At 39.3% G+C, this 23,514-nt stretch overlaps 1 protein-coding gene and 1 long non-coding RNA gene across 4 annotated transcripts in view; both read left to right on the plus strand.

Moving 5' to 3' along the window:
* Positions 1 to 23,514, plus strand: part of SYNPO2 (synaptopodin 2) — a 177,902-nt gene that overhangs the window by 150,041 nt on the left and 4,347 nt on the right. The window lies entirely within an intron of this gene.
* On the plus strand, positions 20,228 to 23,187 carry LOC116584643. Its single transcript, XR_004283270.1, has 2 exons — positions 20,228 to 21,196; positions 21,429 to 23,187. It is a non-coding gene; the product is annotated as an uncharacterized LOC116584643 (long non-coding RNA).

A 23,514-nucleotide genomic window follows, 5' to 3' on the forward strand; every position in this document is an offset into this window, starting at 1 on the left:
TCATATCTATTTTAAGTCCAATCTGACCAACCATGGAAAATATTCAACAGGAATTAATGTAGAGAGAACCGCAGAGCATTTTTGACAGCTCCGAGGAGAACCATCTACTTAGCACAGGAGACACATTTAGAGACCACTTATAAAAACTTGTCTACTTTGAGGGTACATGGTACCACTTTCACCCTCTGAAAATGTCTGTATTCCTGTTCTTTTAATGCCGTCACTGTCAACCTGCGATATTTTTCACTATCCTATTAAAATATCATTTCCTTCTTTATCTGTCTAATGTACATATTTTAAAAAGTAATCTTACCCTGTAGGACTGTTCTGACCTAAGTAATATCTCTGATATTTCTCTTCTGTTGCTCCAAAAACCTCTGAATTTCCTTTTGTGAGCATATTCATTTGTCTGCACGCTGCAAAACTCTAAGACAGAACACACAAAAAAAATTAGGTCAGCTACAGGACAATGGGGCTGTTTCTTTTGCCTTTTTTTTTTTTTTTTTCTGGAAAATCTTCCATTGCCTTTGGTAATAGTTTACCTAGAGGTTACAACCACAGGATGCCGCTCAGTCCCTCATTTGCCTTTTTTGGAAATCAATTAGGAAGATTAATACAGGGTAAAGGAAAAAGCACTCTATCCATTATATAACACTATTGTTTGTATTACTTGTTCCCTGCAAAGGAAGTCTGTCAAAGGCTGTGCATTTTGCATTCTTTTCTAATAGGACAACCAAAAAAGGCTTCTTAAGGTGAAGCAGAAAAGGAGATCATTTTTATAACTTTGCGTTCTTGACATAACATTTAAAGAATGGTATGAAGTAGAGGAAAGATAATGGAACACAGGGTAGTTAATTTGAGATCACCAGTTCAAATGTAGCTTGGGCTGGTAATGACCCACAAGTATTCCCAGTTGTCCAGTGGTTTGTGGTATGTAGGAATGAGAAGTGTTTTCAGTCCATTTCCTGTAGGACAGGTGGCAATCTTACTTAGCAGAGCTACTATTTGGAGTCCATGACTAAACACACCACTAGCATAACTGGGCGTGTCATAAGGTTCCCAAAAAGCTTCTCAGAAACATGCGAGGCATTCAATCAAAGCATCCACCAACCTCGACTGGGAGTGGAAGCATTGGTCTCATCTCGAACCATATGGATGGTCCTATGTTATGGAGGATGGGTGGGTACCCCGGGTACCCTCCCAAACTGTGTCTGTGACAGAGCGTCACCACACCATGAGGATGGGGGAGTGGGAGGGAAGAGGACTGAGCCAGCACCCTGGAGGAAGAGGGATTCCCTTTGCCTCTTCTCCTCAACCAGACAGCCTCCTGACAACTTGCATGCAGAATAAGCTGAACGTACCACCTTTCAGGTTGGAGTTACAGGAATGACATCAGTGTGGCAGGTGGGAGCCTTGGGTACTCGTGACCTCAGCTCCCCGCCCACGAGACTCCCTTTGCAATCTGGGTATTGTTGGCTTTGTTGTGGTAGCAGATGTTGGACTGGTTGGTTGTGGGGTATGAGGAGGCAGGTTTTGTTTCTTTTTTAGCACCTTGCCTTTTCTCTTGTCCTTTGTTAGTTTAGTTACTGGGCAGAGCACCTATGAAGTCCAGTTGTCATCGTCAACACCATAGCAGTGATCATTTACTGAGCACCTGTGTTCGGTGCCTTATGTACCTTATCCCAGGGAATCCACCGCATGGTTTACAGGCACTGAGATATAAAATAAAATATAGTCACAGTCACTGACTTGCTGCAGGATCTCATGCAGTTTTTTTCCCCCACGAGTTTCCCCTTAACAAGGTCTCAAACCTCTCTTCCTGGACCGTTGTGCCGGGAGGAGTATGCACAACACTAGATATTCTAGGAAGAGAGGCCCATGTGAACCTAAACACAGCATGAGCCTCTCCGTCTCGTCAGAGAATAGACTGAATCACAGAACTGGTGAGACTGGGAATCTGAGCATGCCCACTTCCACCTTAAAACCTTTACGATTTTGTTGCTAATATTTTGATAATAAACACATTCTGTTTTGAGAGAAGAAGAATCACACTGTTTCTGCATTTTGACTGCTCATTGGTAGCATAAAGCATACGTTTTTAGGAATACGTCTTATAAGACACATTTGGGTTGTCATTGTGGAGCACGTAAAAGTTTGTACTTCAAAATCCATCCAGCATGACTGTTAATGGTTAGATATCTCATTTAATCTGCATATGAACCAGCTCATTTAAGTACAGGAAAACCGATCCAAGTTACACATAGTTCTTTCGAGCAAGCCAGGGTTCTTCAATTCTTCCAGATCACACTGACCCCTTTCGAGAAGAGGGCTTCTTGACAGGGCTGCTGAGTATTTTCATGCAGCCTAAATTCTAGCCTGGCAGCGAGAGTCACATCTGAGATGTCAAAAACAAATGATCTGCATTTAAAGGGTGTGGACTCGCAAAAGTGGGACCGTTGTCCTGTTCACAGCTTCTAGGTTAGAGAACTTTGAAGGTCCTTGTGCGGCTGACAGGCGTATCCAGTACAGGCACTGCGTGGCAACTCCAGCCTCTTAAGAGCCTGGGAAGACACAGGGCTGTTCGTGTCTGAGTGTGGAGTTAACCTTTCTGACAAAAGCCCTTGCTGAGTATCATTTTATCCACTTACAAAGTTGAGAAGCGGCAAGGACCCGTATTCTAAGGGTGAGTTCCTGAAATCCACTGCTGTTTTATGAGTCACAACCGGCCTGGCAGGAAGGGTATTTGAAGTCATGGTTATCAAAAAGACGTGATTGTTTTCTGAAAAGCTAAATGCTTAAAATGCTTCCAGAGGGAAACAGTGGGCAGCGAGCATGCTTACTCCCTCCTAAAATCAGAGTTTTGAGTTTGTTTTAAAGATTGCTAAGAGTTCATGAGAAAGATATATAAAATCTAAGAACCAACATTATATTCCCAGACACACTGACCCTTACTGGTCGCATGTCCCCTTATTGCTGGACTCTGGGGGACACAAAGACTCAAGTAACACTTCAGTGCTACTAAGTTCGTCAACAAGTATTCTGGGAAAAAGCAGAATTGAATTCTTCTCTAGACTTCCCACCAGCTCTGGCCAAAGGCCATAAAGCAAACTCGCAAATTCCCACAGGACCCAAACACCAGGCAAAATCACTGCAAGAGGCCAATCTCTGGTTCTTCTCTATGGTTAAAAAAAAAAAAAAAAAAGTACAAATATTATAGTCTATTCTATGGAGCAACAGCCCAATAAAAATCAGTTTCTGGAAGAGCCCCCAAAGCACACTTATTCGTTCCTTAACATTATCAGGTACAGCCAGTTTATTAAATTTTCAAAAAATTAATGTTTCTATGGCATGTATATCTGTACTCTAGATTACCTCTTGGCACTTGGAAATCACAGAGCTTATTACTCAGAGGCAAATGAATGAAAAAAAAAATTAAATTGAAAATACCAAATCCTGTCAGACATTTCTCAGACTCCTGATTTTATATAAGTTTGCTAGCTAATACAGTATATTTCAAGTATAAAGAAAGTTAGGCTTATTTTGGGGTCTTATGGTTTAAATCATTTTTTGTTATTAATACATAGAATTTCTTTTACCCCATTACCTCATTCTTGGCATGTTTATCTAAATTATGTGTGTTTTATGACTGCTGAAATATACATTCAGGGTCCCTAATAAAAATAGTTCCAAGGACCCACTTTTCAGCCTGTCTTCCTTCCTCTACTTGATAACACTAATAATACTCAAAATAATAACATTCATATGTGCCATGAATGAATCCTGCTTTCACAGCCTCCACTTCTTGAGCTCCTTGATAACTGTTAATGATTCATTCATGGAAAACAAAAAACAAAAAAACAAAGGATTGAAGCGAGCTCTGAGTTGAAAAGTAGTGCACGATCTAGGAATAAACAGAAATTTTTTCTTCTTGGAAGTAAATATCAAACACCTAAGTGTTTTGTTATTTAGAAGACATTTTAGAAGTCAGGGAATCTTTGATATCTTTACCTGATGCAATAATCTGTTTTCAAGATAACACAAAGACCTCGACTCAAGTCTTGTGATCCAATGCAGGATTACATGGATGGGGATGGAAGCTGGGCAGCCACTCCAACAACCTCGTGAGGCCTGAGGAAAAAGCGGCTGTGGGGGGCGGGGGTAGGGTGGCATTCATGCATTATGTTTCTACTATGTGCCAAGAACAGTGTTAAACGCTTCCCCTAAGTTATATAAATAGCTAACATTAACTGAGCACAAATTTTGGGCCCTGAATTGTGGCAAGTATCTTTCATAGATTATCTCTTTTCTTTTATTGAGATATAATCCACATATAACATTATGTTAGTTTCAGGTCTACAACATAAGGATTTGGTATTTCTTATTTATTCTGAAATGATCACCACAATAAGCATAGTTAACATCCATCACCACACAGTTACAAATTGTTTTCTTATGAGAATTTTTAAGATCTACTCTCTTAGCAACTTTCATATATACAATATAGCATTATTAACTATAGTCACTATACTGTACATTATATTCTCCAGACTTACACTCTTTATTGTAAAATTGGGAGTTTGTACCTTTTGACTACCTTCACTCATTTCTGCCACACCTCCCTCCATTCCCATAGGTGATCACCACAGATTGTATCTTTTAATCAGTAGTCCTTACGGAATAGATAGTATCATTATCCCCAGTAAATAGATTATAGTTGGGATTCAGAGGCACAAAGAGGCTAAATAACTTGCCCAAGGTCACACAGTGTTAATTAGTGGACTCTGGATTCAATGTGGGCTTGCACTCCTAACTGATTATACTGTGAATTCATTTACTCCTCTGTATGACGCTGAAAAGAAGGTATTATCCCCAATTTATAGGCGAGGTGTCTGAACTTCAGAGATGCTAAACCACTTGTCGGACAGTCATTAAGCTTATGAGTTGTAGGCTAGGCTTGAAACTAGGTCTTTGTCTGATATCCCAGCCTGAACCCTGTCTTCCACACTGCATGGTTTCCACAGTCTCATTAGACCCCCGAATACTACCCCCTGAGACCCATTAATTGTGTGTTCTCCAAACTATTTAGCAAGAACCTGCTCTGGATAGACTTTATAGCTGACTTTGACCATGTTGATGACATTAGAAAATCAGATGCTTTGATAGTATGTTGGAAGAGAAAGCCAGTCTCTGAGAAAGAAGCATTTGTCTTATAAGTTTAAAAAGGTGAATTTGACAGTGATTTTGTACTAGTAACCCAAATTCTCTTATTTTCTTATTTCAGGATGAATAGGTGATATTTATGGGCTGAGATTGGGGAGGAATGTCACTTAAAAAAAATAAATAAAGCAAAATCGGAATCTCTACATAAAAGGAAGTGTTCCTCTGGGCTTCACGTCATTCCGACTACACGTGATTGAGAAAATGTTCTTGTTAAATAATGAAATGGTACCCAGCTTGGCTTATTACTACATCCATAATTTAAGACATTTCAACAAGAATAATCCTAAACAGAATAATAATGAGAGAGTCACGGGCTTTCAGTGTTTCAAATCTAAAAAATAGTTGTCACTGGAATCTTAGAATTCCATAAAGTCTCTCCTAGATATGCCCAAGGCAGAAGAACTTTCTAGCCACAGTGTCCTCAGTGGAGGATTTCTCAACAGTTATTTCTGTCAAAGTCTTCCCAACAAGGACATTTTTACGCTTTATGTTATTCCAGTAGTTTTTTTTTTTTCTTTTTTTCAGCAATGTCTCATTGTTATTTTGTAAACATCTCCTGAGGAACTGGTTTAATGGATTCTAAACAGGGATTTGAACATTCCCATCACTAACTTAAGGGAGAGAAGATATGAACTTCTAAGTTCATTGTAAGCCCCCCCCCCATTATATTTGCAGAGCTCCACTGCCTTAATTTAAAAATCATAGAGCCACTAATAAGGTGACTTATAATCATGAGAGCTTACTATATGCTAGATGCATACCTAACAAACATTGACTTTCAGTCATCACAAAATGACTATAAAGTAGATATTATGATCATCCCATTTTACAGATGAGAAACGGAGGTGAAGAAAAGTTAAAGAACTTTTCTAAGGAGGTGAGGATAAGGCTCAAGACCTGACAGTCAAATACCAGAGCCATTCACTATCCACAAGTCTACATACCTCTCTTGATCACAAGACAAAGGTCACAGTTGAAAGAACTTGTCTGCCAGAGCGATAAGCTTTACCGGTCACAGAAATACCTCAAAAGTTACTTTAAATCATCTAAATCAAAGTAAGAAATATTAAAAGGACTTAAAGTTTGGTAGGCCCAAATGATAGATACTTGTAAGCAGGTACAAGGCAAAAAGAAACGCTGTAGTTTTCTGTCAGCCTATTTGCTTATAACTCAATACATGGAAGAGGGGAGCCTAACATTTTGCTAGTTACCATTGACCAGAATTTGCACTAGACCAAACTCCTCAAACACCCACTTCCAGCCAACTAGCATCATATATTACTTCTAGGGCTCTCTTAATTTACATCAGGTAAATTAAGGAAAAAAAGAAGAGCGATGAAGAAAAATTTCTCAAATTTTAAGAACAATATGCAGAAAAATACTGCCCCCCTCACCCAACTTCTAAATTTAAAAGTCATGATTTTGTTTAGGGGAGGCAAAAGGTAACCATTTCTTAAATGAAACTCATCTATGATTAGGTGAGAACCTGCACGCGAACCCCAAGTGTACAGAGGCACATTTTGCAATGGGCAAATGTGGACCTGGGCTGAGGGGTCTACAACTGCCTCCAGACCCACCTCTGGCTTGTAGAGAGGCTCTAGGTAGATGCTTCCACCTTTGCAAGCCTCAGTGTCCCTCCCTGTGACATGAGGACAATCCTGGGTGCACCTCACAGCTTGTGCAGGTTAGATAAGTCCGTGGTGTTAGGTGTATAGAACAGTGCCTGACACATAGCAAGCATTCGACAGGTGTTACCTGCTAGTATTATTGCAAAGGTTACTTAACAAACCATAGCTACTATTTCAAAAACTTCCAAGGAGGAAAACACACACACAACCATTAGACAAGTTCTTTTGCTTTTTTCTGTGAATGTGCATCCCAGTTTTAGGGATCAAACACAACAAAAATAGAAAAAGCAGAAACAATGTCTGTATAAATCTACTGACACAAGCAATCTCTTCTCAAGAGGCTTGTACTGAGAAGTCATTGTTTCTTCTGTTTTCTTCTTACTGAAACTTTATATCTATGTTCCTCTCTCTTCAGCCTGTTAGACAATTTCTTTCTTCTTTTTCTTTGTCTATTTTCTTAGCATTGTAATGGTATACAAAATGAGACTAGGATTCAAAGAGATGGTACAATATTTAAAACAAACAAACGAACAAACAAAAAACTCCTTAACATCAGCTTTGAGACTCCACTATGAAGGGACTGTGTTCAATTCAAAGTATCAATGTTAGTAAAACACGTTTGGGGACCTTAGCAATATACAGAGAATTCTTATGAGGGGAATGCTTGTAAATTAAATATAGTCTCAAATTTGGGTGGTTGGTCTCCTGAGGAGGGTTCTGGTGGGATAGTTGAAGTTTAAATAGGCCTATCCCACAGAAAATAAAACAGCTGGCCACCTGATTGCCTAGGCCACCCCAATTCAGACTGCAACAGTTGGGGCTCTGACAGAACCTGGCTGACCCCGGAAGGTGCTGCAGACAGCTGTTCTTACCCCTCCTTCCCAGCGCTGTCCCAGGACAAAGGGTCAGCAACCTGGCCTTTTTAGAGTAATTGATCCCCTTGCCTGAGAAGCATGAGCGGTTTCCAAAAACAGGGTGAACCCTCTCTCTGAACAGAGCAGACTTCCAGTTCACAGAGCAAGGGATGAAAAACAATTCTCAGAATTTGAGTGCCTGGTGTAGGGAGGAACCTAGAATTCCAGCTGCCTTTCAAACCCAGGGAATTTTTGTGGGTTTCCTGGTGTGCCTCTAGAATCTTACTGAGTCAGAAGCAGAAGTTGGGACCAACCTTGAAGAGAAATTAAAAAAAAAAATCAAAACAACCTGAGAGGCTGAAAATTTTATCTGAGTCCCAAATTGCTTTTGCTTTAAATACATTTAAATTGATTTAGTTCTGTTTTCCTTTTGTACCATTTAATTACTTTTTTTTTTTTTTTGAAAGTAAAAAAACCAACTAGATCTTTTTCTTGAATGGCATACCCCTTAGTTTTGTTTTCTTCTGACATGTCTCAGATTGGTAAAGAAATATTCACAAAACCGTCCTCTAGAGCTCAATATCACCAAAGAATAAGCTGTACTAATATAAATGAAGTGCTAAGTGTCATACCAATCCTTCCATTGTTAGTTTTTGTTTTTTTTTTCCCCTTTATATCACACTCAAGAGTTAATTGGTGGTCTGGTCCACTGACTGCTTGTTAATGCTTATCAGATGGTATCAATTATCATTCTTCATATAAACCAAAATAAACTAACTAGATTTTGAATTCTCCATTATGAAACAGCCAGCGAAATGTTACAACTCAGGGTGGGTGCTATTATTGAAATAAAAAGCAAAGCAAAAGAGATCACTTAGAATTTTTTGTTTTAATTTTGCATTTAAGTTTACCAATTAACAAGATTTCCTTTACGTAGAGCACTTTAGTTTTAGCCAACCATTGTCTTCGGAGGGTTCTAACACACCGTTTTCCAACTTTTGTTCACAGAGGGAAATTAAGACCTTCCCCCCACCCCCACTCCTGGCCCCACCGTGGAAATTCTGACTTAGTAGGTCTGGGTGGGGCCCAGGGATTTGTTCTTGTAACATACAACCCAGGTGATTCTGATGCTAATGGCTGTGCACCACACTTTGTAAAACACTTTTCTAACACAAAAAACACTTAGGTCAACCTTATTCAACTATTTATTCCATAAATAGTTTTCCAGTTTGTCCAGTCAGGCACAGCCAGACTTGTAAACTGCACCTGTTTTCCACTGTTTGGAGGCCTTGTCTGCAGTGATCGGCGGGGGTGCGCGGATTTTGCGGGCATGATCTCAGAGGTCCACCAGGGGGCAGCAAACCCTCTTTCCGCTCCAAAAGGGCTTCGCAGGCAGCCTCTCTCAAACTTGGGAATAATTTGCTCGGAACATTCTTTTTCTTTATTTTTGAAAATAGGAGAATAAAGAGGGCCTTCAGATGTGATTTTGTCGGGCCTCCTGCTTCTAAGCAAGGACGAGAAGAAATACTTCTAGGAAGAGAATGATACAGCTTTATCATCTGAAGAAGGGACTCTACAGAGTTCCTTGGCCGTTTTTTCTTATCTCTGGGGAAAGGGATTGTATGACTTCCCTTGGCTGTAGGGCAATAGAGTCTGTTATCTCTGATCAAAAATGTTCTTACTAATAACTAACTTAAATCTCTCTGGCAGTAATCAAAACATTTTTATTTTGGGATCTAGGCTAAAGGAGAATTTTGGAGCACTTTGAGTGCTAATTAGCCTCTTAAAGGGAAAACAAGTAGGACTGTAAAATTTTCAGATCTTAAAAACACCCAAATTCATGTACTTTAAGGATCACTGGGGGAGATCCCAGTGTTTTTGTTGTGCCTTTCCATTATGATGATCACATGGTGTGATAGATAGACAAACTGCAATCAGTCAAGGGCTGCTTAAATACTAGGAGAATGTACAGAACAAAGGGACAGGTAGACCCACTGAGTAGCAGCTTTGATCCCAGCAAGACTATTGTTTTCAGATCTTTGACGCACTAAAGTTTATTTCTAAAACAAAAAGGATGGTGATGTCTGGAAGTTCCGTAATATGAGATGAATGTTTGTACATTTACCAGTGGGAGGAGAAGAGACCAACAAGAGATAGGAGAGTTAGATATTTGAGGAACTATTGTGAATGAGGGAGTAAATGTATCTGTTGATGAAAAAGAAAGGTTAGGAGTAATCAACAGAAGTTACAAAACAGTAAGTTTCAGTTTAACATAAAACTTCAAAATCTTGTGGGGAAGAGATGTAGAAGGAATTAACATATATGTTGGACACACAAAAGGTGTTAAGAGCTTTAATACATGTATTTAGTTCTCATAACAACCTTATTTGGTGGAAAACTATCATTTTTTTAATTGATAAGAAACTGGAGCTCAGAGAGGTTAAGAAAAGTGCCCAAAGTCACACAGCTAGTCCTAAGGTGGGAGACCTGCCAACTGAGTTTATCTGTTTTCATAGCCTGTGCTTTTTCCCACTACAATGCCTATCAGGTGTGTTGTAAAAGACACTCCTGCACCTACTTGAAACCTGATTACAGATCTCGAATCCCATCCACCTCTGAGATTTTATAATTTGCTATATATGTGTCTTCTAAAAAAATTTTGGGTTAAAAAGTTTTGTATTTTGGTATAGTTCAATACTTTTTAAAAAGCAAGGTCAGATTAATACCTGACAAGACAAAATTTGTTTGTTCCTTATCCCTTCAATTCCAGGATATTTGTAGAAAACACATCTTAAAATTAAATAATCATTTTTTCTAATAAGAAAAAAACAGATCTTAGGGGAGAATATTTTTTTTCTTCAAGCCATGAGTAGAATGATTTCCTTCAGTTATAGTGTCTGTAAGTATGATTATAATTTCTTTTGACTATACTTGAAACACACACAGATACTCCTTGAGAAGGGGGAGCATTGTGAAGCTCAGAGGAAATGCTAGGCCTCGGGGAGCCACGAGGTGGGTGAGAAACAGCTGGCAATGCTATAAAGTAGAATTTCCAGTTCCCTTTCCTTGTCATTTCACCTGCATCATGAGATCACACTTCGCTGTCAAAACACCCATGTTCCATTGTACAGAATTATATCAGATGTACCATGCATTCATACAGAAAGCAATCTTCTACAAGAAAGAACCATTCGGCATTTATCTTCTTTGCTTTCAGTATTCAACCTCTGTTTTGTTGTCCTTCTGCTTTGTTTTTTTAAACTTCTGTAATAGTCTACCTAGCACTGTCAACCATGGTCAAAGTGAAAATCTTATCTTATGAATGATGCATAAATTTTAATTATCCGTGTATTGTTGGGGATGACTGCATCATCAGACTTCCTCTGGTCTCATGTAGACTAAAAATTTTTGCAAAAAGAAAAAAAAAAAATACTGATCTAGAGTGACCTTCATTTAGCAATTTGTTATAGCATCAAAGTTGCATTTCGCCTGAGAATACCTGACCAATGGGGATAAATTGTAAGCCATTGTCTCCCCGTCCACCTCCTTCAGGCCCTTTAAATGGAAGAATTTGGAGATAACTTTCCTCCCAGCTTAAATACACACAAAAGCTCTAGCCTAGGTCACAGCCATGTGTGATTCCAAATGGCCAGTGATTGCTGGTCTATGATTTAAAGTTTGGAAAGAACTTAACTGCCTTAGACTTAACAATTTCAAAACAGGCAAAGTTAAGGATAAGGATGCAACTGAAAAGTCTGCACATCACTATCAGAAAGTGTCTCATCATGTGTAAGAACTAGATCAGAACAAAGAGAGGAAATTTTTGATGGGTTTAACTTAGGAATCTTTTTACAAAGAGATAAGCTCTAGAAATTTCTTTTTCTATCCCTTCCCCAGAGTTTTTCATTTTTTGTTTTTTAGTGGATAGTTGCTTAAGAACTTCAGGCATACATATTAACAGAAGGGTCCCTACTCTCCATCTCAAATGCCTATTTATAAGGATCTAGACATTTTAGTACCTCCAGAAGAATTTATCTTTTATCTTAGGCTAAGACTACACAGCCAATGTGGCTTAGAGGGTTGATGAAGTGTTTGTAGCTAATTCACGGGGCTTTGTTAACTCACCTGTGTATCTGCATGAATCAATATTGAAAAAGGAAAAAGTCGTTTGGCAATTGATGTTAAAACTACCTAACATATCAATATGAAGGTGAACTTGGGAAACAGGAGTAGTCAGGGGATGATAAGGAACGAGATCCTTTGAATAAATGTGTGGCCCACATCGCAAAATTTGGTATAGTGTTAATATCCAATATCATGTCTAAGAAATTAGATATTGGAGTTTTGTGAGAACATTAAGAAAGCTATAGCAATAGGAAAAGCTGTAATAATAGCTAACAAGAGGGGAAAATTAAAGCATACTAATGCCTCCTGAGACACCTCCTTGAACCATTAATTGGATTACAGATACACCTGTGGTTAGTATTTTCAAGTGAAATAAATGCTTCGCATTTTGAAGATATGTTCCTGGGACACTACTGATAAAAAGATGTTTCACGTTCTCCATTTGTATTTGAAAAGTACACCATCGTGACTATCACCCTATACTCTGCTTTAATCTATATTTTCCCCTGAGGGGCCTTTTTTATCTATTTCAGAAAAACAATCATTCCTTTGAAAACCCTCATTACTTTATGGCATCCTCGTGTCTATAAAATGAAATGACATACATGGAATTACTACATAAATCCCTCAGACAAGAAAGATATGAAATAAAAATTACCACTTGCACCAGAGAGATGTGGTAAGGCAGTTAAACAAAATTTTTTCCTATTCTGTGCTTAAGAAAATACGTTGTTGGTTACTTCCCGGATGAAGAGTTATATTTTTTTATTCCTAATTTTAAACATCACTCTGGGGCCATGATTTTGACGAAGGAAACATAAATATGATTTGGCAGTAAATCTTAAATTTCCCAGGAACAGTAGGTTAAACATTTTCCCCAGGGACCAGGAAATGAATCAAAGGATCTATTTCATAAGCTTAGAAAACGTAATGGACAGAAAAACAGTTACAAAGACCAAATAAGTCATTTTTCTCATACTGTGTTTTCCACATTCTTGTGAAATAATATTGTCACATGTTTAGTTGTTGATGTGTCCTTGTCATTACCATTAACCAGCTTTGGTTTGTCAGCTTTTTAATGTAATTAGGAGTCGTGATAGAAGAATGACTTAAAAACATCCCGGGGAGAAATTTGTAGAATGTTTTCATGTCAAAGGCCCAATCAAGGTTGCTGCATGCTATGTACACATTTCTTAAGAATTCCTTTTCTTAACCTCTTATCTGATAAAATTTTCCTCTGGGAAAATCAAAGCCATTCTACTTGGGAAGTGAGTTTGCTTAAGGGGTATTAGCTCTATGTCAAATAGCAGGCACATAATCTGTAAAATATATTTAAGACACACCTCTCTTTGCTCCACTTTTTCCCTAGGAATAAGTGTACATTCGTGGTAACTTTTCTTTTTTGTGAATGAGGGAGGAAGGAGATGGTTACCCGGATTTGTTTTAGGAAAAGTATTGAGGATATAATGCACAGCTACAGCTATATTCAGATAGTGAAATACATTTTAAGTAGGCTTTACCGTGTAGGTAATAATTTTATACTAGTAATGATGAGTCCCCTTTTTTTTAAGTACTTACTATATACCAGACACTAACAGCTTTCTTTACAAAAGTCTTTGTCAAAAGTTCAACAGTTCATTTATTTCATATAGGATCATCAACCTTTGTTTATTGTGAAAGTTCCTTTGTTTTTTTCTATAGAAACTGATGAAATTGGAACTTTTAATATGCTATTCATTTTTTTTTATCATGGAAATCCATATGACTTTTACTGCTTAAATCTTCAAAGACGAGAGAACTTTCTCTTCAGAAAATATTTTGAATTGTGTTTAAAATTTTGTTTTTACGTTCAAGCCAATTAATGTAGATTTTTATAAAAATGTATTTTAGGGGGCGCCTGGGTGATTCAGTGGGTTAAAGCCTCTGCCTTCAGCTCAGGTCATGATCCCAGAGTCTTGGGATGGAGCCCTGCATTGGGCTCTCTGCTCAGCAAGGAGCCTGCTTCCTCCATTCTCCCTGCCTGCCTCTTTGACTACTTGTAATCTTTGTCTATCAAATAAATAAAACCTTTTTTAAAAAATGTATTTTAGGCCTTTCCCCAAGAAATACAAAAAATTTAAATGGCAATTCCAGCTTTTTAAATAAAACACGGTGTATATATATATATATTTAAGATTTTTATTTATTTGACGGAGAGAGAGATCACAAGTAGACAGAGTCAGACAGAGAAAGAGGGGGGAGCAGGCTCCCTGCTGAGCAAAGAGCCCTATGTGGGGCTTGATCCCAGGACCCTGGGATCATGACCTGAGCTAAAGGCACCACCAAGCCACTGAGCCACCCAAGCACCCCTAAAATACAGTATATAATAGGAGTATTTTCATAGGCTATAGTTTTTAGAATGGCATACCTTTTTGAGGATTAAGGGAGGTGAGAGGGTAAAATATTGCTGTGTTGTTAATCTCTCTTCATTAATAGATTCAGTGCCTTAAAATGATTTAGATACAATTTTATTACCTGTGACTTTAATTTTTAAATTTCCCTCTACAGACACATGCCAGCTGTGCGACCTAGTGTAAATTACCTCATTTTTATGCTCCAATTTCCTGATTTGCAAGATTGGGATTATAGGGTTGTTGAGAGGATTCAGTGAGTTAATAGAAAAACTTGCTCAGCGCTGTGATTAGTACACAGTAAAAATTCTATATATTTTAGGTCTTGCTATCTTTGCTATCTAAGGTGAAAAGGGACTGAAGTATATGCAGATTCCTCGTAACGTCAGGCTTCATGATCTTACATTGAATGTGGTTACTTTTGTTCTTTTATAACAGAGGGTTAAGAAAGATGAAGAAATCTGCACCTGCCCCCCCCCCCCCCCCCCCCCGCAACCCCACTGCGGAGCTAGCAGAGAGGTGAGGTCAGTGCGTGTTTCTGGCCAGTGCTGCTGCCTGGGTTCTGACGTTCTGAGGGTGGGAAGCCGCACTGCGGTATCTGAGGCCTGTGGTGCTAATGCCACTTCAAAGGCAAGGCTCCCTCCTATTTTTATCCTGGGTCGGCAGCCTGCCGGTGCAGTTGCCTCTTGAACAAAAGGTTCTGCCAGGTCTCTGACACCTTCTAAGACCTCACAGTCTCTTCTCCCAAAACAAGCATAATCACCACTTGTTTTGCCGTGGGGCGTTTGATTGCTAAACGAAATCTCCTCTCTACCCCTGCTCCTGAAACGGTAGCCGGCATTGTTACCATTTGACTAGCAAGGAAAATAGGGCTGGAGAGGTGGACGCACACGGGTCATCAGAGGCAAAGGCAGGACTCCCCGGGTCAGTGTGACATCCCAGTTATTCTTCCCAGCATATCACGCTCGCTTCCATTGTCATTTATAACCCTTACCCTTTCTCGCCAAGGAATTTCCTTCAAACGTAAGATAAGCTTTTAAAGCGTGCATTGTTCTAGAACCCAAATTTAATCTAAAAGTTAATCTAAAGTGAATACAGATGAATAGCAGGGGCAGAGCCCAGATGAGAAGCACTAGGTACAAGATGGTATCTCTTTTTCTGAGGCCCAAGTATGTTTATTTCATGTATGGAAGCAATGTATGGTTACTTGGCTACTTCCCTAGTCAACAGTAGGACTGATTGGTCCTGACTCTCCGCACTATTCTTGATGAGCCGCCCAGTGCTGCACATTGCTGTCTGAAGAGAAGGACACCCTCCTCCATTTTGTTAGGAGAGTGTTACCGCAGGATTTCCGAAAACTCTGCAGGTGGGGAAAACTTAAGATTCACTTTAGGAAGGCAGATCACAGAAAATAGGAGATAGACACTATTTTATTAAGAGACTAGGACAAAAGGACCTTAAAATTCTCCTTATTCCTTGATGTCAAGCTTGACTGTATGTGATTCACCTCAAAGGAACATTTATCCCGCATTTAAGGATCTGTAGATATAAGCGTTCTGCATCTCCATGGAGAATTATCTTTCCTGTTAACCTGCTTCCCTATCAGGAAAATTAATCCAAGACTCAAGAAAATGGGAGTGGGGCGCCTGGGTGGCTCAGTGGGTTAAGCCGCTGCCTTCGGCTCAGGTCATGATCTCAGGGGCCTGGGATCGAGTCCCGAATCGGGCTCTCTGCTCAGCAGGGAGCCTGCTTCCCTCTCTCTCTCTCTGCCTGCCTCTCTGCCTACTTGTGATCTCTGTCTGTCAAATAAATAAATAAAATCTTAAAAAAAAAAAAAAAAAGAAAATGGGAGTGCCCCCAAGAGATAAATTAGTAGAAAAGGCCATTTCCTACACCTGATTGCAGTCTCATGATAAATGGTAAATCAGCTTTCAGCTTTCCCTTCTGCAATTTTTTTTTTAAGATTTATTTATTTTAGAAAGTGAGAGAGAGCGCACAGTGGGGAGGGGCAGAGGAAGAGGGAGAAAGAGTCCCAAGCATACTCCACACTAAGCGTGGAGTCCGACATGGGGCTCAATCTCAGAACCCTGAGATCAGACCTGAGCCGAAAGCAAGACTCAGACTCTTAATGGACTATGCCACCCAGGCACCCCTTCCTTCTGCAAATCTAACTAATCCCAATGTCCATTATCCTTTTTTTAAATAATTTTTTAATAAACATATAATGTATTAATAGCGCCATGGGGTACAGGTCCATTATCTTTTTCTTCTTAGGTCTTATTTTTTTTTTTTTCCACTCTTGCAAATATATTTTAGGCTCTCTTTAGGATTCATACATAAGTCTAGGACTTCTCTCATTTGGGGATTCAGAACAGCTTGAAGCCCTCACACTTGCACTGCCCTAAAAATGCAAATGATTTTACTTGCACATTAAAATCTTCTACTGGCTTAGAAAAGTTGATTTGAATGTAAATATTGATTCATCCTCTTTATTTTGACAAACATGGGTTGGTGTGCAGATTGGTGTGTGTAGAGTGAGGGCGGTGGGATGAGTCTCTTTGTGTGAGTCCCTCACTACATGTAAGTGTTGTGAGAAGGGCTACGTACATCTTGAGGCATGATGAAAAATTTTAGTGAAGCTAACCAAGTTTCCTGGTTATAGCAGTCTGATATAGAAATTATTCATTCAGCTAACAAATATTTACTAATTATTCATTCAACCAACAGGTATTTCCTAATTATTCATTCAGCCAACAAATATTTACTAAGCATCTACTTGCCAGGAACTGTTTTTCATCTAGAGATGTCTTAATGAAAAAAACAGAATGAAACAATAACTCCTACTCTTACATGGAGGTAAATTCTAGTGGGAAGAAGCACATGAACAAAGTAAATAAAATATTTATTATGTTAAATAGACATAAGCTTAAAGGGAGATTAAAACAAAGAATGGGTAATTTCGACAGAGAAAGAGAGAGATACAGACAGATAGATAGACAATAGTCAGATAGTGATCATATGATATTTGAATAAGGCATGAAGGAAAAGAAACAGGAATCGTGCTGATATCTGGAGTACTGTGTTCCAGGCAGAAGGATCAGCAAGTGTAAAGGTCCTGAGGCATGAGTATGTCTGGTGTATTCAAAAACAGCAGAGGCTGGTGTGGCTAGATCCAAGTGAGAGGGAAAGAGCAGAAGGTGATGAAATCAGAGACTAAGGTGGGCAAGCAGATTTTACAGGGCCTCGAGGGTCAGTGAAAGGCCATTGATTTTTCTTTTTTGAAATGAGAAGCCAAGGGAAGATTTTAAACAGAGAACTAAGTGACATAATCTGACTTAGGTTTTAACAGGGTAATTTTGGCTACCATTTGAGAGTAGACTAGAGCAGTAAGGGTGGGACCAGGAAAATCAATTAGGGGACCGTAACAATAATCCATGCAAGATTATCCTGCTTTACCTTAGGGTGGCAGCAGTGGAGGCATGGAAAATGGTGACAGACTGGATATATTTTAAAGTCAGCGTTGACAGATCAGGTGGCGTGCGAGGGACAGGGAAGAGTCAACAATGACTTTCAAGATTCTGACCTGAACAGATGGGAAGCTGGAGAACGCCTGGCGTTTTTTTTCCATTCATGTGCCTCTTCATAGCCCTCTGCTTTTTAGAAATTCTTATGAATGACTTAAAAGGCAAATGAAATGTCCTTTATTTCTGTTTGTCTCTGTTGGAATCTGCTTATGACAAAATATATATTTGTGATGAATATTTACTGGTCATGTGTTTAAAAGAGAAAGTTGTCGAAGGAGTCCAAATATCATTTGAAGGAGCTGAAATAACATTGGAAACAACATTTGTTGAGGACACTTCCACTACTACAGCAGTTTAAGCAGGGATTGAGTTAAGAGAATGTTTTTGGCTTTCCAGGTTTATGGTATGAAACAGTTTGAACTTCAGAATATAGCCTATTAAACTTCTTTGGCTTCTAGGGCTATTTGCATTGCTTTGGAATTCACTTCATTGTCCTGTGTAAACCTCAGACTTCACTTCCTTTTTAAATGTCAAGTGTTTCCGGCCAGTTAAATCGATTCCCCAGAAGTTTAGCAAGGAAGCTAACTAAGCTGCTTCATTAACTGCTTTCTGTGGGTAAGTCAGCATTGAACTGACATGACAGGTTGGTTAAGGTAAGCTGGGAAAGGCTCTCTGCTCCTCTGAGCTTTTCAGGGGACTTGAGAGCAGAGCCCCATGTATGTCTCACCTTCACAGAAAGGGAGCGAGCACTTCTAAATGTGAGAGGTGCCCTAGAACCCGCCACTGACTCCTTCTTGTGACAAATAGCAAGATGGCAGCAGTAATTAATCCTAACGTAGTCAAAATTTAAATGAGTCTTTCCAAAATTTCTAAGATCTCATTTCATTTAGTTTGCTTGGATTTGAATCTTAAAAAAACAAACAACAAAAGACATTTTCACAAAGCGATTTCATGGCCAAGCATAGTCTACTACTTGACTGAGAACTCTGGTGTGAAACTGTGTGGGACCAACGTCTGCACTCCAGCACTTACTAGATTTCTGCCCTTAGGGAAGTTATTTATTTATTTATTTATTTATCTATTGCTACTTGCCCCCTTTAAGTCTCACTCTCCTTGTCTTTGTCCTTGAAAATAGGGACAATAATAGGGCCTGCTTCATGGGCTTGTTTTGAGGATTATGTGAAATACTCTATGTGAGGCGACTAGTAGCCACCTCTTGACACATGGTATGAGCTGGTAGTGTTGGCTATTATTAAAGGCAGAGGTAGGAAAATGTTTATGTTTAGCTTTCGGTGAGAATATCTAACACCAGGTGATTCGTGAGTTCGGGGGAATCTTTGCATCCTTTGCTGTAGGCATTATATTGGACTGGTGAAAAAGTAGCATGTCCTTTCTTGCACTGAACACTTAAAGAATGCACCATCCTAAATACACACAGACCGAATGTTCTACATGCGTATGAACTGTGCCATCTGCCAGATGACAAGTTCCCTCCATCAATTTGACTGACGTCTTCATTGGTATGCTTTCGGGGTCTGTGTTTTTGGATATACCTCTACTCAGGAAGATTAGGATCGTGTGTCTGCATTAACCTTACCAAACAAACTGAGACAGAAGGATGCAGACTTGAGAGAATGACCACCATAGATGTTATTTCTCCCTCGTCAGAAAATGAGGGATAGAAATAGGATGGTGAAGGTGTTCAAAGAGGGTGGAAGCAACTAGGAATATGTGAAGAAAAGACATATAGTAGTGGAAGCAGGTATATTTTATGTTACTAGGACCACTGGGGTAAAAGTTATGGGAGGCGGAAGTTGGTTCAATGTAAGGAGGATGTTCTCAACAGTTAAAGCCCAAGGATTGACCAAGATGCCCTGAAAACATGTGAGCCCCTTCTCTAGAGCAAGGCCTGAGTGAAGTATGAGGTTTCAACTCTTAACACTATTTGAATTTCTTGAAATTAATCCTTAGAAAAAATTTTTCATTCTTTTTTAGCCTATATTTCAATGTTAAAAGAATAAAGAGAGAAAGGCTTAGTGTACTCCTGAAAATGGTAATGTTACATGACAGGGTATAAAAACAAAAGTTCCCCCGAAGCCCTCTAATATTGGAGATGTTGTCCTCTAAAGTCTGATTTCAGATGAAACTACAGACTCTACGAAGAACACAGCAGGAGCCACTCCTGCCAGAACCCTCCGGTCAGGTCTAGGTTATTAAAAGGGATCAGAGAATGGCAAGGAGAGAGGATTTCTTGAGGAAGAATTTGGATGCCATAGATCTTGGGGTGTGGGTTTGGAGTAGGGGGAGGTCCTACCCCCTCGCCCCCACCCGTGTGAGAGAAGAGCTTCTTAGAGGGGGACCTGGGTAGCTCAGTTGGTTCAGTACCCGACTCTTAATATTGGCTCAGGTCATGATCTCAGAGTCATGCAATTGAACCCCACAACATAGGCTCTGTGCTAGGTGTGGAATCCGCTTAAGATTCTCTCTCCCTCTGCCCCTCCCCCTGCTCACACTTTCTCTGTCTCAAAAAAAAAAAAATTTTTTTTTTAAAAAGTGGCTTCTTAGAGAGCTTGTTATGAGATATCTGCATGAGAATGGATAAGAAGGCAGAGTAGATTGGGATCTGACACTCTCCCAAGAAATCTGGAAGGTGAGACATGGGCTCACAAATTGTTTTGGCAAAACACTAGGAAATCTGCTGCTGTCATCCCAAAGGCAAATGATGAGTGTTCTGTGTGGTCCCCAGCAGGCCAGGAGCAAAGGAGAGCTGGATGGGGTTGTCTTGAGGTCTCTTCAAATGGACCCTCTTGTAGCTTCAGCTTCCTTGGGGGTAAAGAATGAGTCACAAGTAATCTGTTAGAATAGGGATGACTTGGCATGAATTGAGGGCTACAAGCAAAATGTCCCCAGTGATAGGAATCTCCAAAGATCCTGTGAAAAGCTCTCTTGTCTGGGCTTACCTGGCTCTGAGTGTGAAAAGCCAGAATATGATGTTACCAAATCAAGTAAAAATTCCCCTCTGCTTTTTGTCACTTCTCCATTCTTGTTCTCTAAGTCCAGGGAGCGTGAAGTCCCAGTTAGCAAGTTGAGGGAAAAGAAGAGAGAGAGCAAGAAGAAGCCAACTACAGTGCCTTCCCTGAAGGGAGAGGGTCTTCCTGAAACAGGCCCCGGGGAGAAGAGATTTAATTCTTGTTACTGCAAGGGATAGAATATTCTATTTTGAAATGAACTAGGTTGGGTAACTTAAAGTGACCACAGGACTATTCCTAAAAGAAAGCAGAGTACCACAGGACCTGCTCTGTTTTCATCTAGTGACGGTGGAAAAAACTTCTTTCATTAAAAAAATGAAAGGGTTTCAGGAGACAAAAAGAAAGAAGCAATTTGATGACACATCGTTATGTATCGCTAATTTAACATATGGGTTACAGTTAAGTGCTCATATATCAGAAATTTAAGTTCTTTATTTTTTTTATTTTTATTTTTTTTAGATTTTTTAATTTATTTATTTGACAGAGAGAGATCACAAGTAGACAGAGAGGCAGGCAGAGAGAGAGAGAGAGAGAGGGAAGCAGGCTCCCCGCTGAGCAGAGAGTCCGATGTGGGCTTCGATCCCAGGACCCTGAGATCATGACCCGAGCTGAAGGCAGCGGCTTAACCCACTGAGCCACCCAGGCGCCCAAATTTAAGTTCTTTAGATAATAATACAACTCACGGTGGAAAAACAGCAACCAAGGATCCAACCCATGTTATGCTAGGATTCTACCATCAGACATTCAAACTCCAAAATAGAAGAAACACCTCTGTTATTTTCAGGTCCCTTTGGTCATTTCTGGCTCGGGGTGTATCACGTGGCTTCCTCTCGCTGGCCAAGCGGAGAACAGCCTGAGCCTTGGGACAGAGACTGACAGAAGGAAATAGCACCAAAGAACAAGATGCCAAAATTGCTTTGGGGAAATACATTAAAATTAGAGGTTTGGATGCAGCCAGGGACCAGAGGCCTGCAATATTTGGGGCACAAACAGTAACAACAATGTACCTAGAGAAGTATTTATTTATACCACATTTGCATCTCTTGTCTCTGACAGTTTGTACGTTTATGTTCTATTGTTAGCACTTAAAGGAATATGAAGGCTTGTTTGGTGGACTGAGGAATCCGTAGGAGAGCAATAGTCATTTTGTTCACTGAGGTAATTGCTCTCTTCCTTCACAGCCAGTACTGCTACTAGATTTGGCAAATTTGTATTCTATGGGAGATTTTTTTAAAACTTTGATGCTATTTAAAATTTTTCCTCAAAACAATTTTTCCCCTCAGAGAGACTTAATCTTTCAATATTATACTTCATAATTTTTTTTTGCTCGCATATTCAACTGATTAACATTTATGGCTTAGCTAAATAAAATCTCTGATCTCTTCATTAATAGAATATCATTCAGCAATGCTTTTGAGCTAATTTCTGTTAAGTCTCCATTCTTCTGGAGATTTTTAAGCGAAGAAAGGGAGAGGAAAAAGTGGAAAATAAAATTTTTACTTTCATCTAGTGTTTGGACACCCTACCACTGAAGTGTATGCATTCACATTGCATTTAATTCTTCCAAATAAATTCATAATTATTTCTTTTCCCAGTTGCTAGCCAGTGATGTTAATCACCTGTATGTGTATTTAAGGTCGTGTCCTGTGTTTCTGTAGAGGCTAGATCCCTTTATTAACATCTCTTCAAGTCTTTGATGTTTTAAAGACCTGACTGAAATAGCCCTCTGAGGTGCTAGATCTGATCAAAGACCACATAAGGCAGGTTTCATGGGAATTGGAAAACTGCCCAAGGACTCTATAGACCAATACGTCCTCTCTCCTCCATTAGTAAGGACCAAAGGAAAACATGGATATATACTATGGGAAACAAGAGCTGAGTATTTCTTTATCATATTGAATGTTAATAGTTCTCACAATTTGGAAAGTTCCCTATTGATCCTGTCAAGATAGGTCGAGTGTCTAAAGTGACCTTCCATGACTGACTAACTTGCCACTGCAAAGTTAACAGCAGTACTGTGTTACATGTTTCTTGAGGGCAAGGACTTCATGTAAATCATCTTTGTATGTCTAGACTCTGATGAGTGTGCCTGGGAAGTAGCAGGTGTTCAATAAAATTTTTGTTAAATGAATGAAACCAGCACATAAATAACATGAAATAGAAATCAAGTCCAAAATGGGAACTAAAATTAGGCTTTTCTCCCCTCCCTGATTATATAGACCAGAGAACTTATTATTAGATCTAGGTTAGGATAAAAAGATTAATGAAAACAAGATTTGTTAGGACTCAACCGGTATTACTGAAATTGTAATGATAACAAAGAAAGAGGCAAGATTCAGTATATTGACCTAATTCTTGATATGCAAGCCAAATATGGACCACCTACCCTCTTTGTGTGTTTAATGGAAAACAAAAAACCAAAACAAAACATTTGAACCTAAGATAGTTTGTCAAATCCAGGTGTTGGTATTCACTTTAAATTTAAGGACTTGCTTAAGAAAGAAAAGCTGTTGGAACCGTTTATAAAATGTGGGTGCATTTTTAAGTGTGGCAATGCTTTTTGTTCCAGAGACACACAATGTTCTAATACTTTCAAAGTTGACTCATTTCCCCTAGGTGTACATTTGCTAATTTTTGCCAGAAGTTTGTCTAAGAGAGTTTCATGTTGCTGGTAAAGTGTGAGGACGTGATGTAGATAACGAGTCTTCTGGATTCCTGGAAATAAAAAGGGGCGAAGGAGAGAG

The sequence above is a fragment of the Mustela erminea genome, chromosome 2 (assembly GCF_009829155.1).
Source record: "Mustela erminea isolate mMusErm1 chromosome 2, mMusErm1.Pri, whole genome shotgun sequence".
Classification (NCBI taxonomy): domain Eukaryota; kingdom Metazoa; phylum Chordata; class Mammalia; order Carnivora; family Mustelidae; genus Mustela; species Mustela erminea.